Consider the following 21,793-nt stretch of genomic DNA (forward strand, 5'->3'; position numbering starts at 1 on the left):
ACCACCTTTTGCTGCAATTACAGCTGCCAGTCTTTTAGGGTATGTCTCTACCAGCTTTGCACATCTACAGACTGAAATCTTTGCCCATTCTTCTTTGCAAAACAGCTCCAGCTCAGTCAGATTAGATGGACAGCGTTTGTGAATAGCAGTTTTCAGATCTTGCCACAGATTCTCGATTGGATTTAGATCTGGACTCTGACTGGGCCATTCTAACACATGGATATGTTTTGTTTTAAACCATTCCATTGTTGCCCCGGCTTTATGTTTAGGGTCGTTGTCCTGCTGGAAGGTGAACCTCCGCCCCAGTCTCAAGTCTTTTGCAGACTCCAAGAGGTTTTCTTCCAAGATTGCCCTGTATTTGGCTCCATCCATCTTCCCATCAACTCTGACCAGCTTCCCTGTCCCTGCTGAGGAGAAGCACCCCCAGAGCATGATGCTGCCACCACCATATTTGACAGTGGGGATGGTGTGTTCAGAGTGATGTGCAGTGTTAGTTTTCCGCCACACATAGCGTTTTGCATTTTGGCCAAAAAGTTCCATTTTGGTCTCATCTGACCAGAGCACCTTCTTCCACATGTTTGCTGTGTCCCCCACATGGCTTGTGGCAAACTGCAAACGGGACTTCTTATGGTTTTCTGTTAACAATGGCTTTCTTCTTGCCACTCTTCCATAAAGGCCAACTTTGTGCAGTGCACGACTAATAGTTGACCTATGGACAGATTCCCCCACCTGAGCTGTAGATCTCTGCAGCTCGTCCAGAGTCACCATGGGCCTCTTGGCTGCATTTCTGATCAGCGCTCTCCTTGTTCGGCCTGTGAGTTTAGGTGGACGGCCTTGTCTTGGTAGGTTTACAGTTGTGCCATACTCCTTCCATTTCTGAATGATCGCTTGAACAGTGCTCCGTGGGATGTTCAAGGCTTGGGAAATCTTTTTGTAGCCTAAGCATATCCATGTGTTAGAATGGCCCAGTCAAATCCAGATCTAATTCCAATCGAGAATCTGTGACAAGATCTGAAAACTGCTGTTCACAAACGCTGTCCATCTAATCTGACTGAGCTGGAGCTGTTTTGCAAAGAAGAATAGGCAAGGATTTCAGTCTCTAGATGTGCAAAGCTGGTAGAGACATACCCTAAAAGACTGGCAGCTGTAATTGCAGCAAAAGGTGGTTCTACAAAGTATTGACTCAGGGGGCTGAATAATTACGCACACCCCACTTTTCAGTTATTTATTTGTAAAAAATGTTTGGAATCATGTATGATTTTCGTTCCACTTCTCACGTGTACACCACTTTGTATTGGTCTTTCACGTGGAATCCCAATAAAATTGATTCATGTTTGTGGCTGTAATGTGACAAAATGTGGGAAAGTTCAAGGGGGCCGAATACTTTTGCAAGCCACTGTACGTCATACACATATATAATTAGGAATTAGCCTCAACCACACGCACCTAGAGACTGGTTGGCAACCCCTGGACAACCTCTGGTTGCTAGGGAATGATGCTTATTCTCTGACCTGAGAGCAGCCAGAACCTCGTAGATTTGAAACAGAAATTTAGGAATTCTTTGACAAATAGTTACAGACTTGCAGCAGCGCAGCAGTTTAAGTACAAAATGACAGCCATGCTATCCAGCCTTTAATAAAGGAACATAACCGAAATACAACCAGTTGCCAACCAGTTGAATTGAGTGTCAAAGACGAGTCACGCTCACCTGCATAGACAAACTCAAACTGGCTGCAACAACGTGACAGCCTGTGTTCATAAATTAGGTGGCAATTATGTGTGAACCTTCATCAATGTGAGAGCGACTGTAGTCACTTTGAGTCAGACTGTTATTGTTGCCTTCCTCAAGGTAATCCGTGCAATCACCATCCATCCAAAGTGGTTGCCCAGAGGCCAAGAGTGGTTCATCTCTGGGCAGCCAGGTGGTTGCTGGTTTCTGATAGCAAAATATTCAGTTTAATAACGAGGTAACCACCAGTTGCAAGGAGGTTGCTGCCCCATTTTTACTATGGCGTGACTGAGTCATTAGCTAGTAATCATGGGAGAGCATTCAATGACTAAAGACTAAAGACTTGTTCTCATAAAATCCAACCGCACATCCATTGCTTCTAATCGCAGACAGATAACGTTAGCAACTTGCTAACAAATATAGGAGCGTTAACTGTCTAATGATCTGGAATTTGTGGAGACCAAACCTGAACTAAGCTTACAGTAAACAGTAAACAGTCAATCTTTGATACACGGCCTTGACTTTGCAATATAAAATCTAAAATGTACATGTTTACAGTTTCTATAAGATGACAAAAAAATGCTATAAAAAGTTGATGGTCTTTATTCTGAACATAAGCATTTTTAAAGGACCTACCCTTTAAGGAGCCAATAAATTAAGCCATTAAAGTAAAACCAGTACAACCACATTGATGTCAAGAGACACTCCCTGACATGATTGCCAAACCTCGGAGGCCAGTAAGGCCGATGTGAAGCTGAATACAAAGGACAGAGTCATTACGGTTTCCAAAACCACTTTAGAAGTTAGAGGCTGTGCTGCTTCCACATCCTCTCTTAGTCTCCAATGTGAAAAATTATGATATCATCAATATATACTGGCCACCCTGCTCTCTGAAGATTTTCTATTGGTAATTGAAAAACCAATATCGGTCGACCACAAGCAGAAAGAGCCATCAGCGTGAGGCTATAATCAACCTGTCAGCATCGAGGTCTGGATCAAGTTTAAAGAAAGCAAATGAGACATTTAAAATGACAGCTGAAAAATAATCTCAGTGTCAAATTAAAATATGAGCTCATATTCAGATTTCACCTCTTCGGGAGGGTTCAGTGCTCATCATGAGCCGAGCAACAAAGCAGATCTGTCAGAGTTTGAAGTCCAGAGAGAGACGGAAGAGATAAGGAGAAAACTGGACGGAAGGAGAGACGAACAGAAGGAATGAAAGATCGGGGGAGGGAGGCTCAGACGGCCCTGTCAACGCCTCCAGCCTTTAAGGAGGCTGTGCCAGCACCGATTAGAGACCAAGCCTGGACCGGAGCTGCAGAGCCAGCTAGCACAGTCCGGTAACATCTAATCTCCCAGAAAGCAGATGTCGGTTGCGCTAACGCCAATATGCCACAGCCGAACTGTCAACAAGACACAGCGACAGGCAGATCACTCGTCGTGTTGTTCACCCTGTGTTTAAGCCGCACACATGGTTGGTAAAACAAATCAGTGCAAACAGGCCTCAAATCTCCAGACTGATCCAACATTACGTCGATCTCACTGCACTGTTGGAAGCGCAGGTTGGTCAATGAAGGTTGTCTTTGGCTTCCGGCAGTAAGACTGGGACAGAGCCAAGTCATTATGATCTGGTTTGACCGAACTGATCACCGTGACTTCTGTGCAATCACCCCGGGCTCCTTCAGCTAGACGTGGATGATTTGGTCCTGTATGAAGAGCTGCTGGATATCCCAGGACAACACCCAAATCATCACAAGAATAAGGCTGGAAGAAAAGTCTTTTAAATAATGTAATTTCAAGATGTACCTCCTCTGATCGGGTCTCTAACTCTTGCCTTTAAAGCAAACACCTGCCAGATTGGAAGCCGAATGCACACATACACAGACAGGGATGAATTAGCACTTGAGGGAGGCTCTAAAGCAAATCACTGCAGTGTGAACTAATTCAGCATCATCTGCTTCTCCAGGATAACAACCAGCTGCTGACTATTACTGGAACTGATATATATACAGACTTACCTGAGTACCATCATAAGATACCCAAAAGATGTCAACTCATCTTCTGAAAGCATGACTCGAGCTTTTAGAGGAAAAACAAAATGCAGCACTAGCACAAATTACATTTGGCTGAGCGAGCAAATTTACTGCAGGTGCTTCGAGGACAAAACAGCAGCGATGGCGGCCTCGGTGCTTCAGTGTCATTAGGGCTGTGATTGCGGCTCCATTTTATTTTGTATAACTCAGACTGCTGTAGCTTATGAGAGTGCTGAGAGGAGTTAATATGAATGCAGATATCGATTAAAGATTACAGCGAGTGCTTTGGGAAAATAAGGTCAAACAAGTGTGAGGATAAAGGGAACGTGGAAAGCTAATCTTAGATTTAGATGTTCTATCGATGTTTTCTGACATTTTAAAGGTTATGAGATGAATCAGGATAACAAATGGCAGCTTAAAGAGGCAGAGTAATTTTTTATTACGGCACATCTATAAAGCTGTGTAATGCAACAGCTAAGATGTCTGATGCAACTTGGTCAGACAGATTACATCCATCAGGGCGAGGCTATAATCTCCTGTGATTGGTTGTTTCACTGTCCGGAAACGTTGGAAAGAGGTGGCATAGCAGCTACATGGGTCAGTTTGGAAAACGTTATTTTATTAATAACGTATTTGTAAAGGCATTTCAGCTTTGCTTCAACACAAGATTTAACCCAACTAAGCACCAAAGCTCTTCTGCAGGTGAAAATCTTCATTGTCTGACAGACTCCAAATCCAGGATTGCATCTCACAATGGCAATCTTTGCTCTGCTGCAAGCTCGAGGATTGCTCTAACCAATGAAGAACTGGTGCTTTTGCAGCTACGAGTTTATCTAGACTGCAGGTCCATCAGTAGGATGAAAGAGTAACCATAGGTTTCCTAAGATAACAGTTTCTGTCGTTTCCTGATTACAAGTAGGGCTTTGCCATATTGTATTTCCTGATACCAGGCAGCAATAATACCAGTAGAGATTTTTCCCTGATATAAAAATGTGATATCATTGTTATAGCAGCCTTTAATAATGATTCAGTCCCTAGAGCGGAAGTTACTTTAACATCCTCCAGCAAAACACAGTACACTACAAAATATGCAAGAAAACTTCTCCAACTAAAGACGGAAACAATAATCTTCACCACTTGCACCATAAACGAACCATTTACTCCAGTACTCCATTTTTTGATGTAATTTTGAGGCTATATCACCCACCTGTAATTACAAGGAAGGGTGGTTCTAACTGTAAAATCTGCACGTTCACTGACTAATGACTGACACTTTATTAGCAAGTGAGCATATGGTTTGATACTACAGATAATCCTCTATTTTGAAACGTATAAACTAGTACGATTAAGATGTAAATTACTGAATATGATCCAAAATGAGGGAGTGCACCTATAAACTCAGCAGGATAGTGTTTAGAGAGGTCCAGACAAAAAGTTGTTTTACCATTTTTATTAATTTATCTTTTTTACAGCCACAGCTATTGCCATCTGGCGGCCTTGAGATAAAATGAATCTACATCTACAGTATGTTTTATAAGGTCTATGGAGGCAGTTGACACTTGTTCTGTTATTTGTTCTTACTAAATTTATACAAACAGCATTATTTATTCATTGATAAAATTTCCTCTAGAATGAATGGAAATAGAAGAGTTAAATATGAAATAGTGGAAATACTTAAGTAAAGTCCTAGTAGAGATGAACTTTTATCACAAAGAGAGTCAAAGTGGGTAAAAGAGTGCAAACATCTCAATCAGGAGGGAAACTTCACAGTGAAAGAATTTATTTCAATAAGAGAGCAGTGATAATGATTTAGAGACTCTTTTATACCTTGCCTGGCTCTGGAAGACGATCGGGTAAGTCTTCAGTCAATAACTAATCATAGCAGACACAACAATGCTAAAACCCTCAAGCCCAATCTAAGAGTCCAAGTCTTTTTTTAGTATTTTGGCCTGCTTTATAAAAAAAAATAAAGGTTGCATTCATATGTTTCCTCTTACCATGTTAACTCCACGCGAATACTTTCACCCAGACGTGGACCTAATAATCGCCTGTGCTGGCACAGTAATGGCTGAGGATTGGATCACCGCTAGCATCAGCAGGACGGCGGGAGCAATCTCTTTCCAGCACGAGGCTGACGTCCAATTCAAACAACAACAACTGCTCCATTTAGCTCGAAATAGAGGGAAACACAGCGGCATCTGCTTGTTTTGTTGTTTGCTTTAAACAAGTAGTAAATTTGATTTAAGACCGTGGAAATCTAATTACTCAAATCCCTGCTGATTTGACTGTCTGTTTAATGGTTAGCAGGAAGTCATCCGTCCCAGACATCACCAGAAATCAGTCATATTACATGTAACTTCGTCCACTGAGGTTAATTATGATTATTACATTAAAGTCTCTCCTTTAGTACAATATCAATTTGATTAACTTGCTCAAAGGTTTCTCTGGTTTTGAGTCTAACTCTGCTTCAAATTTGCCTATTGGAGAAAATTTTCTCCCCTATGTTCCTGCCAAGGCATTCGCTTCTTGATGTTTGCTTTAGGACGCTTTGATGTTAGAGGTCAAAGGTGACTCTGTTCAGACCAAACACATGAGCTGATCTGCTCCATCCCTTAAGAGCCTTCTGTATATAGACACAACAGCGTGACTCACACAAACACCACTGCGTGACACCTTATCCGAGCCCTGTGCGCTGCAGACAACATAAGAAGTCATTAGACATCCACTGATTTCCTACAAAGACAATTATTCTGCACAATCCTATAGCTCACAAATGTTCTTTGCTTTATATTCATGTCTGGTAACATCCTGATTTCAGATTCCAACTATCTGCACTTCAGTTAAGATTTTTAGGTTAATCTGTTGCTGGTTCACACCATCCATCCATGTTCTACCATTTCTCTGGGCCTGATATGGAGGGGCATCAGTGTTAGTAGAAATGCTAAGACTTGCCTCTTCCCAGCAATAATTTTCCACCAAGCTCCCTAGTCAGTTGAGAGACATAATCATGGCATGTCCTTGGTCTTCCCCATTCTCTTGGTTTTTGGACATACATTGAAAAAAATCACTCGGAAGGTGTTGAGGACCCAGCCTAGTCAGATACCAAACTACCTTTTCTGGGTGGCCTTCTTTTGCTGTATCTAAGGGTAAGCCTGGAGTCCCTTGAGACGCATATCATTTGCATCACATCTCTTACCAGTTAGTGAGAGTAGGAAAGTACAGTATGAGTAAAAGATTAAACTTAAAAAAGGGGTTTTCTTAACAGCACAAATTCAGGTCTCTATCAGCATGCTTTGTGGACTTTCCAGTCAGCTTAGGAAACATAATAACATGGTTAAGCTTACAATGACAGCTTCAGTCATCAGCGAAGGTAACTCTACACTTAAAAGCCACAGATTCTGTCAGCAAAATGTTCAATTCAGCTGTTTAAACCTTCAAAACTTCAATCTCAAATTCCAGTGCCCTGCTCGGGTCTCCTTGAGGAGCTTGACTTTTGCTCCCCACCTCATTCACTTAGTCTAAACTCTGCAGTGAAGTACACCAGACACCAGTCAACACTTTAAGGAAAAAAAGAAAAAAAAAATCTCGTCCTTCTGTTGAATTTAAGCCTTGACTGCCTAAAAGCTACTTCTGTCACCATCTATGCTTCTATGTAGTCATATATTGCTTTCTGACCTGCAGGAACATTTTCGTAGTTGCAGTGATTTTAATAGCTCTAGTACGGTCTCAACTCGCTGTAGGAACACAATGTCTCTGAAAACTGTTCTTTTGCGGTCTTTTTTTAGCTGCTACTATAAAGTAGATACTTTATTAGCATGATAAGAGTCAAGCACATGAATACAAGAAACTATCACAGTCAAATAAATGTTTGCTTTTCCTTATATACTGCAGATAGCGGATACTCATATTAAATACCCAAATAACCACATGAGTTTTTAAGACAATGAATGAATTAATAAAATGAATTAATCTCTGTGAGTCAAAAGCTCAGGATGCAGACAGTGTTTTCTACTCTTGAATCTGTGACACAAAGGGAAACCAGTGATTGGAGACTGGGTATAACCAAAAATAATAGGACACTGTACAATTAATCTGGGATCTAGTAGCCTCTGACAGGGTTGCTTTGAAGATGGGGACCAGGTCTGCAACAAGTTGCAGTCAGTTGCTGTCTTCATGCATTATTGTATGGAGACGTGATAAATAGGATGGACACAGTCTGCTAATTTTGCTATCAGTTTGTGATTGGATGTAGTCACGTTGGCAGTTACGTGCAATCTGTTTGTGATAATACAGCGATGAACTGTGATGAAACAGTGAAAAACAAAAGTCTGTTGTTGTTTACATGCAAAGATATTCACATTAACTTCTTACATTCAGAGTCCAGCCACAAACTCATAGATTTTAACCAGAAATACTAAAAATAGTGATTATAAATAGTGACATAGTTGATGCAGGATGCCAATTTATCTGCAAATTCAAAAAGGGGCTTGGGAGTCTTGTTTCTTTATTCCAAAGAGACGGGTCACAGAAAAGCTGTACTCATCTGAACTGACTGACCCAGATTAATTGCAGCATGCTGGCAATTTGTCTGCATTTATAAATTAGACCAGTCCAAGTCAGACCACAACTGTCTGGACACAGGTTGCCTCCCACCAGGTGATCTATGCATTCGCCCTGTGAAAGTGATACCCCAGAGGTTGAGGGTGTTGAATGTTCACTCTCTGAGCAACCAGTTGGTGGCTGCAACCACTTGCAGTTGGCTGCCAAATGCAAAAAAGTCACATCCAATCACCCAGCCACCACTGATTCTTTTCCAAGTCGTGAGGAGGTTGGCGTCCTATTTTTACTCTGTTGTGACCAAATTGTTTAAGGAAGGTGGCAGGGAGTTAAAATGTGACCCGAAGCATCAAGGAATAAGATAAGTAAGGATTCTTTTGAATTGCGACTCACGAAAAGCTACTCTATTAGGGTCCAAAAATAAAAAGAGCTGGTGATAAGCAAAATCAATCCCCTTTCACAGCTGCCTTAAATAATAAAATAAAACATAAAAATGACCAACAGTGAAGACCAGGCCTTATTGAGCCAATGTGAGGGTGAAAATAAAACATATTGACTTGTCACAGCCAATTATAAAAATCATTATGAACCCAAAGACTGATTATCACCCCAGAGTTGCTAATATAATGTGAAAGCTAGGAGGAACAAAACATGAATAAACGAAGGCATGTCGTTTCCAGAGGACCTGTCTAATGGATGGTTACTTCCTGAATGTTTCATGCTCTGCAACATCAGTTATTCAGTCTAACAAGCTAAATGCTTTAATGGTTGGCATGAAAGCAGATTATTTTTCCCCTTGACAAACAGTAGAACATATCTGCCTCCACAAAGAGGGTGCCTTACTCTTTCTACATCCACACGCCAGATGAACTGTGATCCATTAATGTTTTAGGAAAACTAAACTGTTTATTATATTGACACAGTCACCCTATCATTATTCAAAAGGCACAACTGCAAGAAGGTTGGTGAAAAGCTCTTGAGAGCATAAAAGCCTGAGTGGCTTGTCAAAGTGCAGCCGTACTTGTTTGCCGCTGCCAAGAGTAAATAGCAGGCAGTCCATTTGCCAAAAGAGAGCGTCAGACCATCTCAATGACCGGCTTGCCATTCATAACAAAAACCTCAAAATGTGTCCTGTAACTTACAGTGAGTGCGTGGGAATGTCCAGTCCTGTGCAACAGTTGGACCACCACAGGATAACATATCGAGTGTGATGGATTTTTCCCTTTACCACCCAGCAGGAAGGCCTTACGGGGGTATATATTGTCCCATCATTCACATAATACATACACACACACACACAGTGCGAGAGTGCGCTACTCTCGGACTGTCATTCCTCTCAGATATGAGCAGAGCACAGGAAATGCCTCAAATGTGAAATATGCCTCAGAGAGGCCAGTTTAAAACAGAGACGTGATTTGAGGAGAAAGAAAAGAGAGGAAGTGGAGGGGTGGGTGAAGGAGGCTGATGCTAAGACTGTGGGGGGAATTTAGGGGTTAGACGCAGTCAAGTGTTTTTATGGACTTAAATAAATTTGTGCCTGTCTGAGGGCGTGTGCCTGCCTTACAATAAATGCTGTATATATTAACTGTCTGCAAGGTTTGTGCGAACACTCTAGCTTGCATGTGCCTGGCTTTACACTAACCACAGGGTGTAGCCGAAGGCTTTGAAGTAGTTCCTACACCCTGGGCTGAACTCTAACACAGGCTACTGTACAAGATCCTGTATTACCCCATGGAAAAATCACAACATGCTTTCTACTTACAGGGAACACTGCTCTCTCTATATTCCCCTTGTAAAACTTCACTAGGCAGAAAAGGCTGAAAAAAAGGGCAAAAAATAAAGTATAGGAAAACTGCATTTTTAAAAGACGAGCCAATCACATTTATTTCCAAGCTTGAGATGGTAAATGGACTGTTATGGACTGTAGCTTCTTTCTACTCAGCTGAAAACTCAAAGCACTTTATACTACAAGTCTCATTCACCTTAATTGTATTGGTGCTTTGATCTATGCCTAAGCTCTCAGCCTAAGTCACACACTCTCTCACACTCTGATGGAGGCATCAGGGGCAAGTCCGGATTCAATATCTTGCCCAAGGATGCTTCAGGGTGTGGACTGAAGGAGCCAGGGTTTGACTTTACCAATTGAGCCACAGCTTTCACTTCATAATCTTCATTTTTTTGTCTGACCAGAACAGCCGAACCCAAAGATATTTAATTGACTTTATATAAATCATACGTTGTTAAAAAGACACAAGAATCTAGTGATGGTCATTTTATGATGAGAGGTAACGTAATTTAAAAATGGAAAGCTAATTTACTTCAGCATGCAGCCTCAGGAAGAATTTTCCTGACTTATCCATTCAAGACAAGAGAGTTAACCTTGTGCATGCTAACAGTAGCCAGAAGGGCTTCAGGAGGTAAATCTGGATTTCTTCTGGTGAATATTAGGCATGGAGCCTGGCCGGCGACCCCCAGCAACCTTTGTGTGTATTACCCGACTGGCTGGCGAGTGATTGCTAGAGGTTACAGCCAGTCGCTACCGTGAAACTGGTCACAAAGAGGTATACAGTGTTACACCGAGAACCTTCTCAGAATATCTTTGATCGCACATTGTCGCAGTTTCCTGTATTGTATATGTAAAGGCAACTTCTTTGAAGCTATTCATCATCCAAGCTGAAGTGAAACTTGAAAACATGTGCTGTAGCCCAAAAATGAAGAACGTTCATCTTTAAAATTAAAAGCTGTGCCTTGTTGTTGCAACAGATCGATTTGAAAGAGAATGTTCTTTGTTTCTAGTTTGTGTTGCACTTTTCATGGTTTCAGTATCATTAGTTTGTAATTGTTTATAGACAAACTGGCATCTTCCATGAAACTACTGGTGACTGTGATGACCTGGAAAGCAATCCCAAAGTTTTTGGTGCACAATCGTATGCCGCTTTGTGACCACTTATAGTGGAAGGCCACAACCTCCAGTGACTACTCGCCATCTGTTTGGTCTCCTTGCAAACGGTGGTTGCCAGATGGTCACCAACAGTTTTCTATGTCTGTTTGACTGAGCCCATAGCTTATCTGGAAACACAGGCAAATCACTGACTGTGGGATGTAGAAGCAGCTGGCTAACCTTAGCTGGCTTTCTAGCCAAAACCAGATCAGTTTAAGTTTTCGTCTTTCTGTGATGTGGTAGAAGCTGGTTGTTTGCTGACATTAGTATTAGCCAATCTGGAAGTGCCTTAAACCTGCATTTTAAGCCAATGATGGGGAAGCTTCACTGCTGTCCCAACCTTTTCCTGATGACTTTGGGGGATCAGTCGCTAGTTTCTGGTCAGTTTCAGTTAATTTGATAAATTATGGCCCTTCTTTTGATTAGAAAAAAGTGAATCCACTGCTACTCATATTGGACTGATGACTGTTGAGCACTCAAAAGGCTTTCTTACTGCAAGTCTCATTCTTCCAGTCACACACACACATTCATACAACGTTGTTTATCTATGCTTTGGTTTGCTGTCCTGTTTCTAAACCCTGAGATAACTGACTTCAGGACTCGACTGACAAATAATTGATATCACACTGGCTAGAGCCATCTTGTATCGAGCCAATACTGCTGTATGCTGTTATTAGCAATGCTGTAGGGGAAGAATGGCATTTAGGCAAAATGCTTACGAGCAAGCATAAATGTCACATCTTTTCGATTCTGCAACAAATTCGACTTGAGTGACATGCCTCACAGAAATCAGTCGATCCGTGAAAGTCTAATCTTTTTTGGGCTTGGCACATTGGCAATTAAAAAGCGCTCAGGGAAATGCTACAAACTGCACCTTAAAGAACTAAACTGCCTGTCACAGCAACCGTGCTACCTCAAAGCTCCAAACTTCTCTTGGAGAACATCGGCCTCAGGTGCTCATTTTCCAACTGAAGCCGTCTCTCTCTTCTGCTTTACCTGCAGGGTGTCTGAATGCAGCAAAGCAAGCAAATAATCAAGCAAACGGAACAAAGGTCAGAGATTCTGCACCGAGACTTAAAGAGCGCACAGCAAAGGCAAACTAAATGGAAATGAGGGTGGCACAATGAATCAAACGTGCCAAAAGAGGGAAAAATAACTTCCACTGTTGCTTCCCTTTGTTGCTCTGCATATGCCTGGAGTCTTTTACTAATAATGCAAACTCTCTGTGGATCATTTCAGGGGCAGATTACTAGCAAAGAAAAGTAGACAGAGGTAATTTGTAGCAGGGATGTCCCCATTTCAGAGCCTTTTACTGCTCAGGGGAGATCTGAACCTTGGCTTCCACATGCCATCTGTTCTAAATTAGCACCTACGCAGGGAGCGCTCAGATCTGGGCACCAGTGGTCAGACGCTGAGGTTTAGAGTCCTGAAGCTCCAACAGCACAGGACAGCACTAAGCTACTGGCAGAGAAAGAGTGAGCTCTTCTTTTTTCATGGTTTATATGCAAATAAGCAAGAGCAAATGAGCAGCAGAGGTCGCACAGTTGTTTGGACTAAGTACCAAATGACTTCCTGAACAAGTTGCAGTTGAGTGCTGAGCAAGAATAATAAGGCAGATTAAGCACAAACACATAAAATTAAGTACACCAATAATCGATTCAATAATGACTATTAGCAAGGCTTTTGGTGGACTGAATGATATTCAAGTCCAGATGTTGGCTTGTTTCTCCAGAGAGAAGTATGAGGGAGAAACGATAAGCCCTGCAGAGCTGCGGTGGCGTCCAGGCTTGGAGGAGAGAGGACACATGTGTCACTGAGACTGAGTGAAGAGCGGAAGTTTCTGGAAGTCATCAGGCAGGGCGGAGGGGGCCAGCTGCACAGGGCTTTTACTGCAGTGGAGGAGGATGTCACAGCACAAAAACATCCACACACTTAGCATGGACACAAGGTCCAATGATATACCGTGTGCATTCAAATATAGCAAATGAACACTCACACGTGCAAAATACTGTTGCTGAAAAACTTAAAACACGTTCTGGGCGAGAAAAAAAACACAGCCCATATCCTGGGCTGGCAGGTCAGCCGCCTGACATGCACACACGCAGCCATGGTTAACACCAATAAATGACAAACACGTGGAAACACATCTCGGAGTTGGCGTCAACAGCTGTCACGTCTTATGGGGCAACTCTGTCATTCAGGCCGTGCGCAGGGAAACCGCCCTGTCAGTAAAGCGTCCAAGCCTCCCTCCTCCCATCCCCCGCAACAAGAATGAGTCATGGTAGGCGACTCAGGAATTGAGATGATGTTGATTTTTTGGCTGTACTGTATGGGGGAAAAATGCAAGCACCACCCTCGTGATAAATGAATAACAATGTGTTATGTTTTGACATCTATTTTTATTGAGAGTAAATCCTGGCGTCTGCCGTGGGGTCATACATGTGGTTTTGCATGTTTTAACCCATTTACTACAAAACAGACCTTTTCGTAAACCACTCTGTTCCATTTTAGTGCTGCGGATGCAGCGCTCCCATTGTTCCCAGCAGCTGTTTGTTTTTATTTATATCTGTATGGCATGAAAACTGGTTACTATTTCAAGTGAATGTAATTCTGAATTTATTTTTGCATCAAAAAAACCCTAAAACTCATATTTTACTACAAATTAGCATCCACATTGGTGATGGTTCTTTTGTGCTTCTTTTGCTTAAAAAGCACTATGCTTATTTCCATCTCCATATTTTTATTCTGGGACTCTAATAGAGTGGTTTTGCATGATTTACGGTTCAAAATAATCATTTATTGAACTTTGGTGCAACCACTCAGTGCACCCTGAGTCGAACAAGCTGGTTGGAAACATGTTGGAAGCAGTGCGGAAACCTGGATGCTGATATATATATTTTGGTCATGTTCCAAAATAAAGTTATTCTGGGAAAGAATTTGTCTGAAACTGAGTAAAATATCGAGATCCAAAATTCCAGGTCCCGCTGAAGCTTTTTATTTCTGCCTTTATAAAGAAGAGGTGGTTAAAAAAGAAGACTGGTATTAGTATTAAATACTGTTAATAGCCAAAAGAGTAATAATATTAGCAAAAATACAGTTACAAAAGACTAAAAAAATAACAGATGGACAGTGTTCATGTCATCTATGAAATGGAAAAGTTGGCCTTTAGTCTGAGATCCAGAAGAAACTGGTATACACTGAATAACATTGACGATATATGATGTACCCAATGTGTTTGTTTGGCCGTTTTTTTCTTTTTTACGCATTAAAAATAATAAATAAAAAGAAAAAAATCCGACTTAGCTTCTGCCCCTTTAGGAACACTTTCTTGTGATTGTCTGCTCCTCCTAAACAGCAGCTAGTTGGGGCTTATGTGCCTGGGATGACCACATAAAGGCTGCCTGCTCTCTATGACATCACAAAGAGCTAAGAGTAGGAAAAAAAGGCCCAAAACTGAGCATTTCTAGTAGTCTGAAGCCTGAACCTTTGGCTCTCTGGGCTGTGGGAATTCTAGTCTGCTAGGACCCTGAGCAAAACCTAACCTAACCTCTGCAACCAGCATATATCACCATTAAATCAAAAATAATGTGACATCAACAACACGCCCACTTATGTAATACTGTCCAAAGTGTTAACTGCTAGCTTCTATGCTCTTTGAAGCCTGCTAGCTCTGCTAAGAAATCGTCCCCTCATATCCCAATTTACTAACTCGACACTCGACTGTCATGTCACAGCCTGCAGACAGAAAAACTAGTGGAAGCTATTCAAATATCTCTTCCCCTATACTTAAGCCTGAATGCGCAGCATTTAATTATTGAGCATTTTATTTAATCATTTTTATCTACTCCACTCACCACAAACTTTTTTTTTTATAACTCTCCTCTTTCTCTTTTTTCCTTTTTTTGTCACTCCCAAAAGGATAACACGTCTTTGTTTTCATGAGACGAGTCCTTATTGTTGTCATTTAAACAGTGTCATGCATGCCACTTGCAGTGGGAGTACATGGAGTCGGGCAGGGAGGTCACGTCTCTCCAACTGACCTTGCAAACTTTGCACAATGTTGCTGCTGTAGTTTAAAGATGATCAGCCCTTAGAGCCCCCCACCAATGTAAACACCAATGTCAGTGTACTCATATGAGAAAGTCTGGAAAAGTGTGTGCTATTAAATGAGAGGATATGCAAAGGTTTAGTTGGGGTGTGATTCGAAAAGAGGTTCCAGAATTGTATGCCTGCAGGATTATCGAATCATTTCATCAATGCTGGCACGTTTTATCGACAGCTACAAAGTGCATAACATTGATGTCTAACTCATAGCAGTGAGCTTTCTTACGCTTCACTTCCACTCTGTGCTCAGGACTCGGCGACAGTCACAGTTGCGGTGAAACTGAAAACACGAGCAGGCCTTCACCTGGTTTTAATATTGTGACTGATTGATGTAGTACACCTGAAACTGTGCAGCATGTAAAGTAAAAGCAGTCAGGGAGCTTGACCTTACACTGCAGGCACTTCCACTCTGTCAGCATCAAGGGCATCGATGTTGACACGGACTGGATGACGAGTTCTCTTTAAAACTGCATTTTAATAGCAAACATGGGTAGTCAAATTTGTGCTCCCTGTGCGCATTTCCTGTCATGGGGAAGCATCGCAGCAAAGCCTTTCACCTTGAGGTACTCTAAGTGCACACTATTAGCGTAAGTGATACAAGCAATATTGTGGTTAGAGTGAGAGGAGAAGCAGGGGGAGGCGGTAACATGTTCAGCCCCTTGAGCCTGGAGAAGCAGCCAGATGAGTTGGGGGGTGGGGATGTTGTTGAATGGGAATCAGTTATGAGTTTCCATTAACAAAATAGGATGGAGTGAATACTGAAGATAGAGTTATTAAGATTAAAGAGCACAGAGGCATCCCAGGTATAATACACCAGCAGGGTGGGAAGCCAATAATGACTTCCTGCACTTAAAGGGCTCAAGGCTGAGGTCATTCGCCATTAACTTTACTTGACATTTGCATGCTTGGAGCCGGCCGTGGCTCAGGATATGTCTCTCTGATTACTTCTGCGGTCTCTGTAGACTATGATTTGCGAAAGTGTCGAATAACAGAACATGAAAAGTGGTCTAGTTCATGCCCAGTGAGGGTGTATCTGTCAGGGTTATCATCTGAAGTCAAATCCAAGACTCAATCATGAGTTCTGAATGACCCTTCAAAAATAGTGAAAATCGAGTTGACCGGTCTCTTACATTGATCAGACAGTAGGTTACGGTAGTAAATTTGATTCAAGCGAAAGCTCCACAGTTTAATCTAGACGTTATTCTAGTGCTCAGCTGGGGACGCTGTGTGGGCTCCGTGTTTGTGTGGGGTTCAGGAGGCTGCCGTTATTACTGCAAAGATAGTACTTTGTTTCCATGACACTGAGATGAGTCACTATGGCTACGGCTCCATCGGGGAACAAAGTCAAATGAATAAGGAAGACCCAAGGACTGCGATGGTGGTGCTCTTATTGACAGAGAGGTGATGTGTTGGGAAATAAAAGCTTGGTACTCTATGAACTTACAGATGGTGTTAAAAAATGATGGTGCTTTATCTTTTTAAAGGAACCTGATACTATTAACCCGGTACTTTTGAATTCTCGCTTGTAGCCAAGGTTATAATGAAAAGGCCTCTCCCTGAGTCATTCCTAAGAAATCCGATAACAAAAAAGAAATGAAAATATCATGAAAACAACTGCGAGGTAAAGATTTACCAGTCGTCAACGATGCTTTTGTATTAAACACAACTGAACACAAACTACAATAACAGCAGCCACAGGCCAACTTAAAGAAGATCAAATGAAATTTATTTCCACACCTATAGTTCGTTTACTTCGGTTGAAGTCAGTTGACAAGTTTGCAAACTTGTAGACTTTCCCTGCTGTTTTGTTTCTTTTCACACAGTAAAATCCAAGCGAACTCCAATCGAAACAGTATGTTCTGTTTACTGACCAGATGTTTGAGGAAGGAGCATAATTAAATACTTTTATATAAATATTTTGAGAACATGGAGAATTTAGATTAATTTCTCAGATAGTTGCTAGCCCATGCTTACTCTTGAACATCTATGGTACCATATTGGATCCCAGAATGCACAGGATATGTTAGCTCAAACTTGCAACTTACACCAGGTGTTGGGTTGGACTTGAACCGCACCAAGGGGGGAAACATACCGGAGTTCAAATTAAACTGACTAAATGTCACAGGTGTGAAACCCCCCGAAAGTTGCATATAGGTGATATCTGTACATGCATATGGGTCTCCCAACTGCAGAGTAGAATTATTAAGCCAACAGTCTATAGTTATAGTTAAAATATTTCATCATCAAATCTTTTCATTCAAGATGGTGATTTCCTACTTTTTGTTTAAAAATCATCTAAATGAGTTTCAGTTTAAGTGTATGTAAGAATAAGAACAACAAGAAACAGTAACACCATGACAGAAATCACACGCTAAGCTTGAACTCCTGAGTCGCACACAATGTTGTGCATCAGCTGAGTTAATTTATTATGTATTTGCAACAAAAGGGATGATGCAATCACGGAGACACTCTGTCGGGCAGACGGGCTGACTGAACCTTCTGCAGGTGAGTCCATCTGTCAGAAAGAGACACCGAGCACTCGTGTCAGTGCATCATCAGCATTCAGAGCGCCGCAATTGCCGGCTCTGCAGCAGAGTGACATCGTCTCCAATGCAGCTGACTGAGTGTCACTTTGGCTTTGCACAGCTAGACACACACATATGCATACCCACACCCACAGTGGCTGGAATTCACACACACACTCAGCACTGCCACGTGCAGACAGAATGATGCAGGGCAGGATTAGCCAGACCGGGCGTCGTGTTTTCATTACACAGATGTGGATGCAGATTAAAGCGTCTTGTATCTCCAGCTTTGTGCCTTTTGTGGTTCCCAGCACAACTGGTTCACATGTCTTTTGATGGGATGCCACCCAGCACAGGAAATAGCTGGGCCTGAGAACATACGAGCTAAAATAAAATAAAAATGCACTCCGCGTCTCCCCCAGTTTGAAAAGCACGGAGCTGTGCTGAATTTGTGGTGGGAATACGGCAGATAAAGGCTGGTGGAACCAGGACGTTGTGCGTCAACGATCTGAAGGGTTTACTTTCCTGTTTGTATTAGCTCCGAGTTCAGTTTTCATCTGATCTCAGGCTGGGAGAGGCATGAGAGGGGCAGGGTACTCTGTGTGTACTTTCAGAGGCGTTTATCACAGCAGTTATCAGGGCAGCAATGCTTTCATTCATCGCTTATTTACATTTTTTATTTTTATTTGGGGTTCAAGGGCTTTTATTGAACTGCACCGCCCATTGTTAGTGTGCATTACAGTGGGACAACATGGCTAAGTCGTTTCACTATCTGCCTTCTGAGCAAATGCGTTTTGGCTTAGTTCCGGATGGGGAGTTGGTTCATGCAAAAATAGATGGCCATATAATGTTGAACACAGAATTGCCTTCTAAACACAGGCTACAATCACGAGGAGGAACTTCCAGCCACGAGTGCCAAAATACACTCTATTATGTCATCCTGGAGATGCAAAATCCAAGCACAGTCCCACACACAGCACCGAGCCGACTCAATCCCACTCAAACAAGTGGGAGCTAAACTTGAGCCGCTCTAAACGTACGTGTAAATCACATTTGCTTCATTTGATCGGCCAAAAGACCAGCAGCTCTGAGCGGCCAACGACGGCACACCGGTGGTGATTAACTCATCAGGCTGGAAGGCTCTTTGATTGAACTTACCAGGGGTCACGCAGAAAATTAGGTCTTTTATCCTAGGGTCCAATGGCCCTTCACAGAATCTGCACACAGGGATCTCTATAGATGATCCCCGTGTGGGGAGAAACGGGGGTGGGTGGTGGGGGGGGGGGGGTTATAATGCTGCGCCTAGATTAGGGTGAAAGGGTGGCAATCAGCCTGGCAGCCCCTGAGGACACGTCAAGCTTGTGGTTTTTCTCTTGGACAGTAAGGCATCATCATGGTAGAAAGCAGATGGCGGAGGATTAGCATCTGAATGTGGGCATGAAGATCCACAGGGGGTCCCCCCCTGCTACTCCTCCTCCTCCTGCGTCCCCACAGGGGATAGGTGAGCTGAGAAAAAGACGAGCTCTGGAAGGACAAAATCAATAATTGGAGACACGTGCTGCGCAGACAAAAGAACTGAGGAAAGCTGGTGGATTTACACAGAGAAGCAGCTAATTACGTTGTCTTCCTCAGAATATGTCAGTCGAATATTTTTACTGCGGGCTTCCTATAACAATTTCTGGGTGCAGAATCAGAAGGACGCGCAATACAAAAACAAAGCCAGAGACGGCGATCAAGCTCAAAGCTGCCGCAGACATGGTAAAAACAGAGATAACATCAGGACACATCCCACGTAAAGCTGCTTTTGAAGTTCACGCCTGTGCTGTTTGGACTTGGTCTGAGGGAAAACATGCTGGTATCATCAATGAGCTCTATTTGTAATAAAGCGTTTAAGCTTCACGGCAAGGGAAGCCTACTGAAAGTCATTTTGGCACAACAGAAACAAAATGAAATGGTAGAAGAAAAGCAGATATGTCTAAAAACATTGTGCAATCTATACAGACTCCATGCACAGTGGGATTTCCCCCCTAAGCTTCAGTAACATAGTAAAATACTAGCTCTCAGGCCTCTGCCTGAAAAAATGGCAGGCAGTTTAGACGCAGAGGTAAAACACAGAAGACAGGTTTGCTGCTCCCAATAGACCCAGAACCTGAATGGATTTTGCTGTATTTGCTATAAAACCTTAAAAAAAACAGTGAATGTAAGTTTTACAATAAAACAGGGGCTATATATGATGTAGAAGGCAAACTATATAAGGTATGACTCAAATAATAAAGGATTTGATATATGGAAAACCTTTGCAGCCAGTTGCATCATAAAAATCGTGATCTTATAGAAATGCTGAATTGTGCTGTCTTCCCCAAAACCTTCTGCCTTCTTCTTTTTCTATGTTCTTAGCTACAAGTTTCAAGCACTGCAGACATGCCATGTGAAAGCATGCGGCTTCGATTCTCCAGTTTATTGCCCGTTTATCACCAGGTACTGTCAGCAGGCACACTGAGTCAATGGCACCCAGGAATACAAATCTCTCCTTAAGAAAAAAAATGTCACCAAGCTCATTGTGGTGAAAAACAACAGTCTCCTTCCCTCGAGGGGGGGCATTCGCAAACATCTGTTGACGCTCCTAAATAAAGCTTAAGGCTCCTTTTTCCGTAGAGATTTATGTTGTTTGATTTAATGAGGTGACCTGAAGTAGTGAAGTCTCCCCAGCCCACCTTCAGTAGACGACGCCTTGGGGACAACTCAATGCAGCTGGGCCATTCAAAGTACAAGATTAGCTGGCCTTATGAGGAATTACAATACAAAAAAACAAACAAACAAGCAGATATTCTTAATTTTATTGATGGTACTGCTTGTAGACCAATCAGCGGATTCCCAGATCCAATTGAAGGTGTGTGGAGGAAAAGAAAGGAACAGCGAGGAAAGGGAACATTATGCTGTGATAAAAAGGACAGAAAAAGCTTTTTTCTAGGCTTCTGTCTGCATCTTTTTTTTTTTTTACCACAAGTCGAGGCAGAGACGCACAGAGGGGCTACACACTCAAAGAGGGTCATTCCTTTGAGGGGCTGGTTTCCATGGCAGGGGTTGCCCTGGTGAGTGGGAAGGGCCTTGATGGTCCCAGTGGAGCAGTAGGCCCCTGTCAACACTTCAAATCAATAGAGAGAGTCCAGGTTGGAGGATACATGTGAATAAGTGTTGCACTAGAGCCTACAGCTTCACTATTAATTGATCTGTCATGTCATATTTAGTCAATTTCTTGCCTACAAACATCAGAAGATTGTTACTTTATTTAGTCATTGTGGCTCTAATGCTTTCATTATCTGTTACTGATTTTGACTTTGTCTACAATTGGAAAAACAATATATGTAAATGACCGCTATTGGAGACATTTCCTAACCGATCCCCTACATGACCTCCTGATAGGTTATTCCTGTCTTTGGTGGGGAGAACAAATAAACACAACTAAGGCTGCATTAACTCTATACCCCTTGAAAGCCTTCTAGGAGTTATGTAACCTTGAACAACTTTTCTGAACTGACCAATATCTGTCACATTTCAGGGCTGCTTATAGGACAAAATGACTAGGAAGTTATTGAGGCCGGTCTCTCCCTATGGAGCTACCTTGGAAACTAATCTAATGGTTGTCAAACCACGTCTTTTTAATTTTTACTGAGGTCTCAAAACTCGCCATTAAGGGTACAGGAGAGATTGTCAAATGCCATTATGGGGGAAAGACTTAAGGTAGTACAAGGCTTCCAGGACAATAATGAACTGTACATAACACTTTTTAGCCTTTATTATGATAGGACAGTAAGGAGTGGTTAAGAAAGCTTGGAGAGACAGTAGGTTAGGGAGAGACATAACAAAAAGCCTTGGGCAGATCCAAACCTGGACTTCTGAAATG

At 42.2% G+C, this 21,793-nt stretch overlaps 1 protein-coding gene across 14 annotated transcripts in view; it reads right to left on the bottom strand.

The window, feature by feature from the left end:
- The window catches only part of LOC134620634 (microtubule-associated protein tau-like), a 77,657-nt gene that overhangs the window by 49,898 nt on the left and 5,966 nt on the right, over positions 1 to 21,793 (bottom strand). The window contains exon 1 of one of the 14 annotated variants that reach the window (XM_063466865.1): positions 2,819 to 2,843. The exons of the other annotated variants lie outside the window; for them this stretch is intronic. The gene's annotated coding sequence lies outside the window, so the exon portion shown is untranslated. Of the gene's footprint in view, positions 1 to 2,818; positions 2,844 to 21,793 lie in introns of those variants that run through there. 14 annotated transcript variants of the gene reach the window in all.

Source organism: Pelmatolapia mariae, linkage group LG23 (assembly GCF_036321145.2).
Source record: "Pelmatolapia mariae isolate MD_Pm_ZW linkage group LG23, Pm_UMD_F_2, whole genome shotgun sequence".
In the NCBI taxonomy this organism is placed as follows: domain Eukaryota; kingdom Metazoa; phylum Chordata; class Actinopteri; order Cichliformes; family Cichlidae; genus Pelmatolapia; species Pelmatolapia mariae.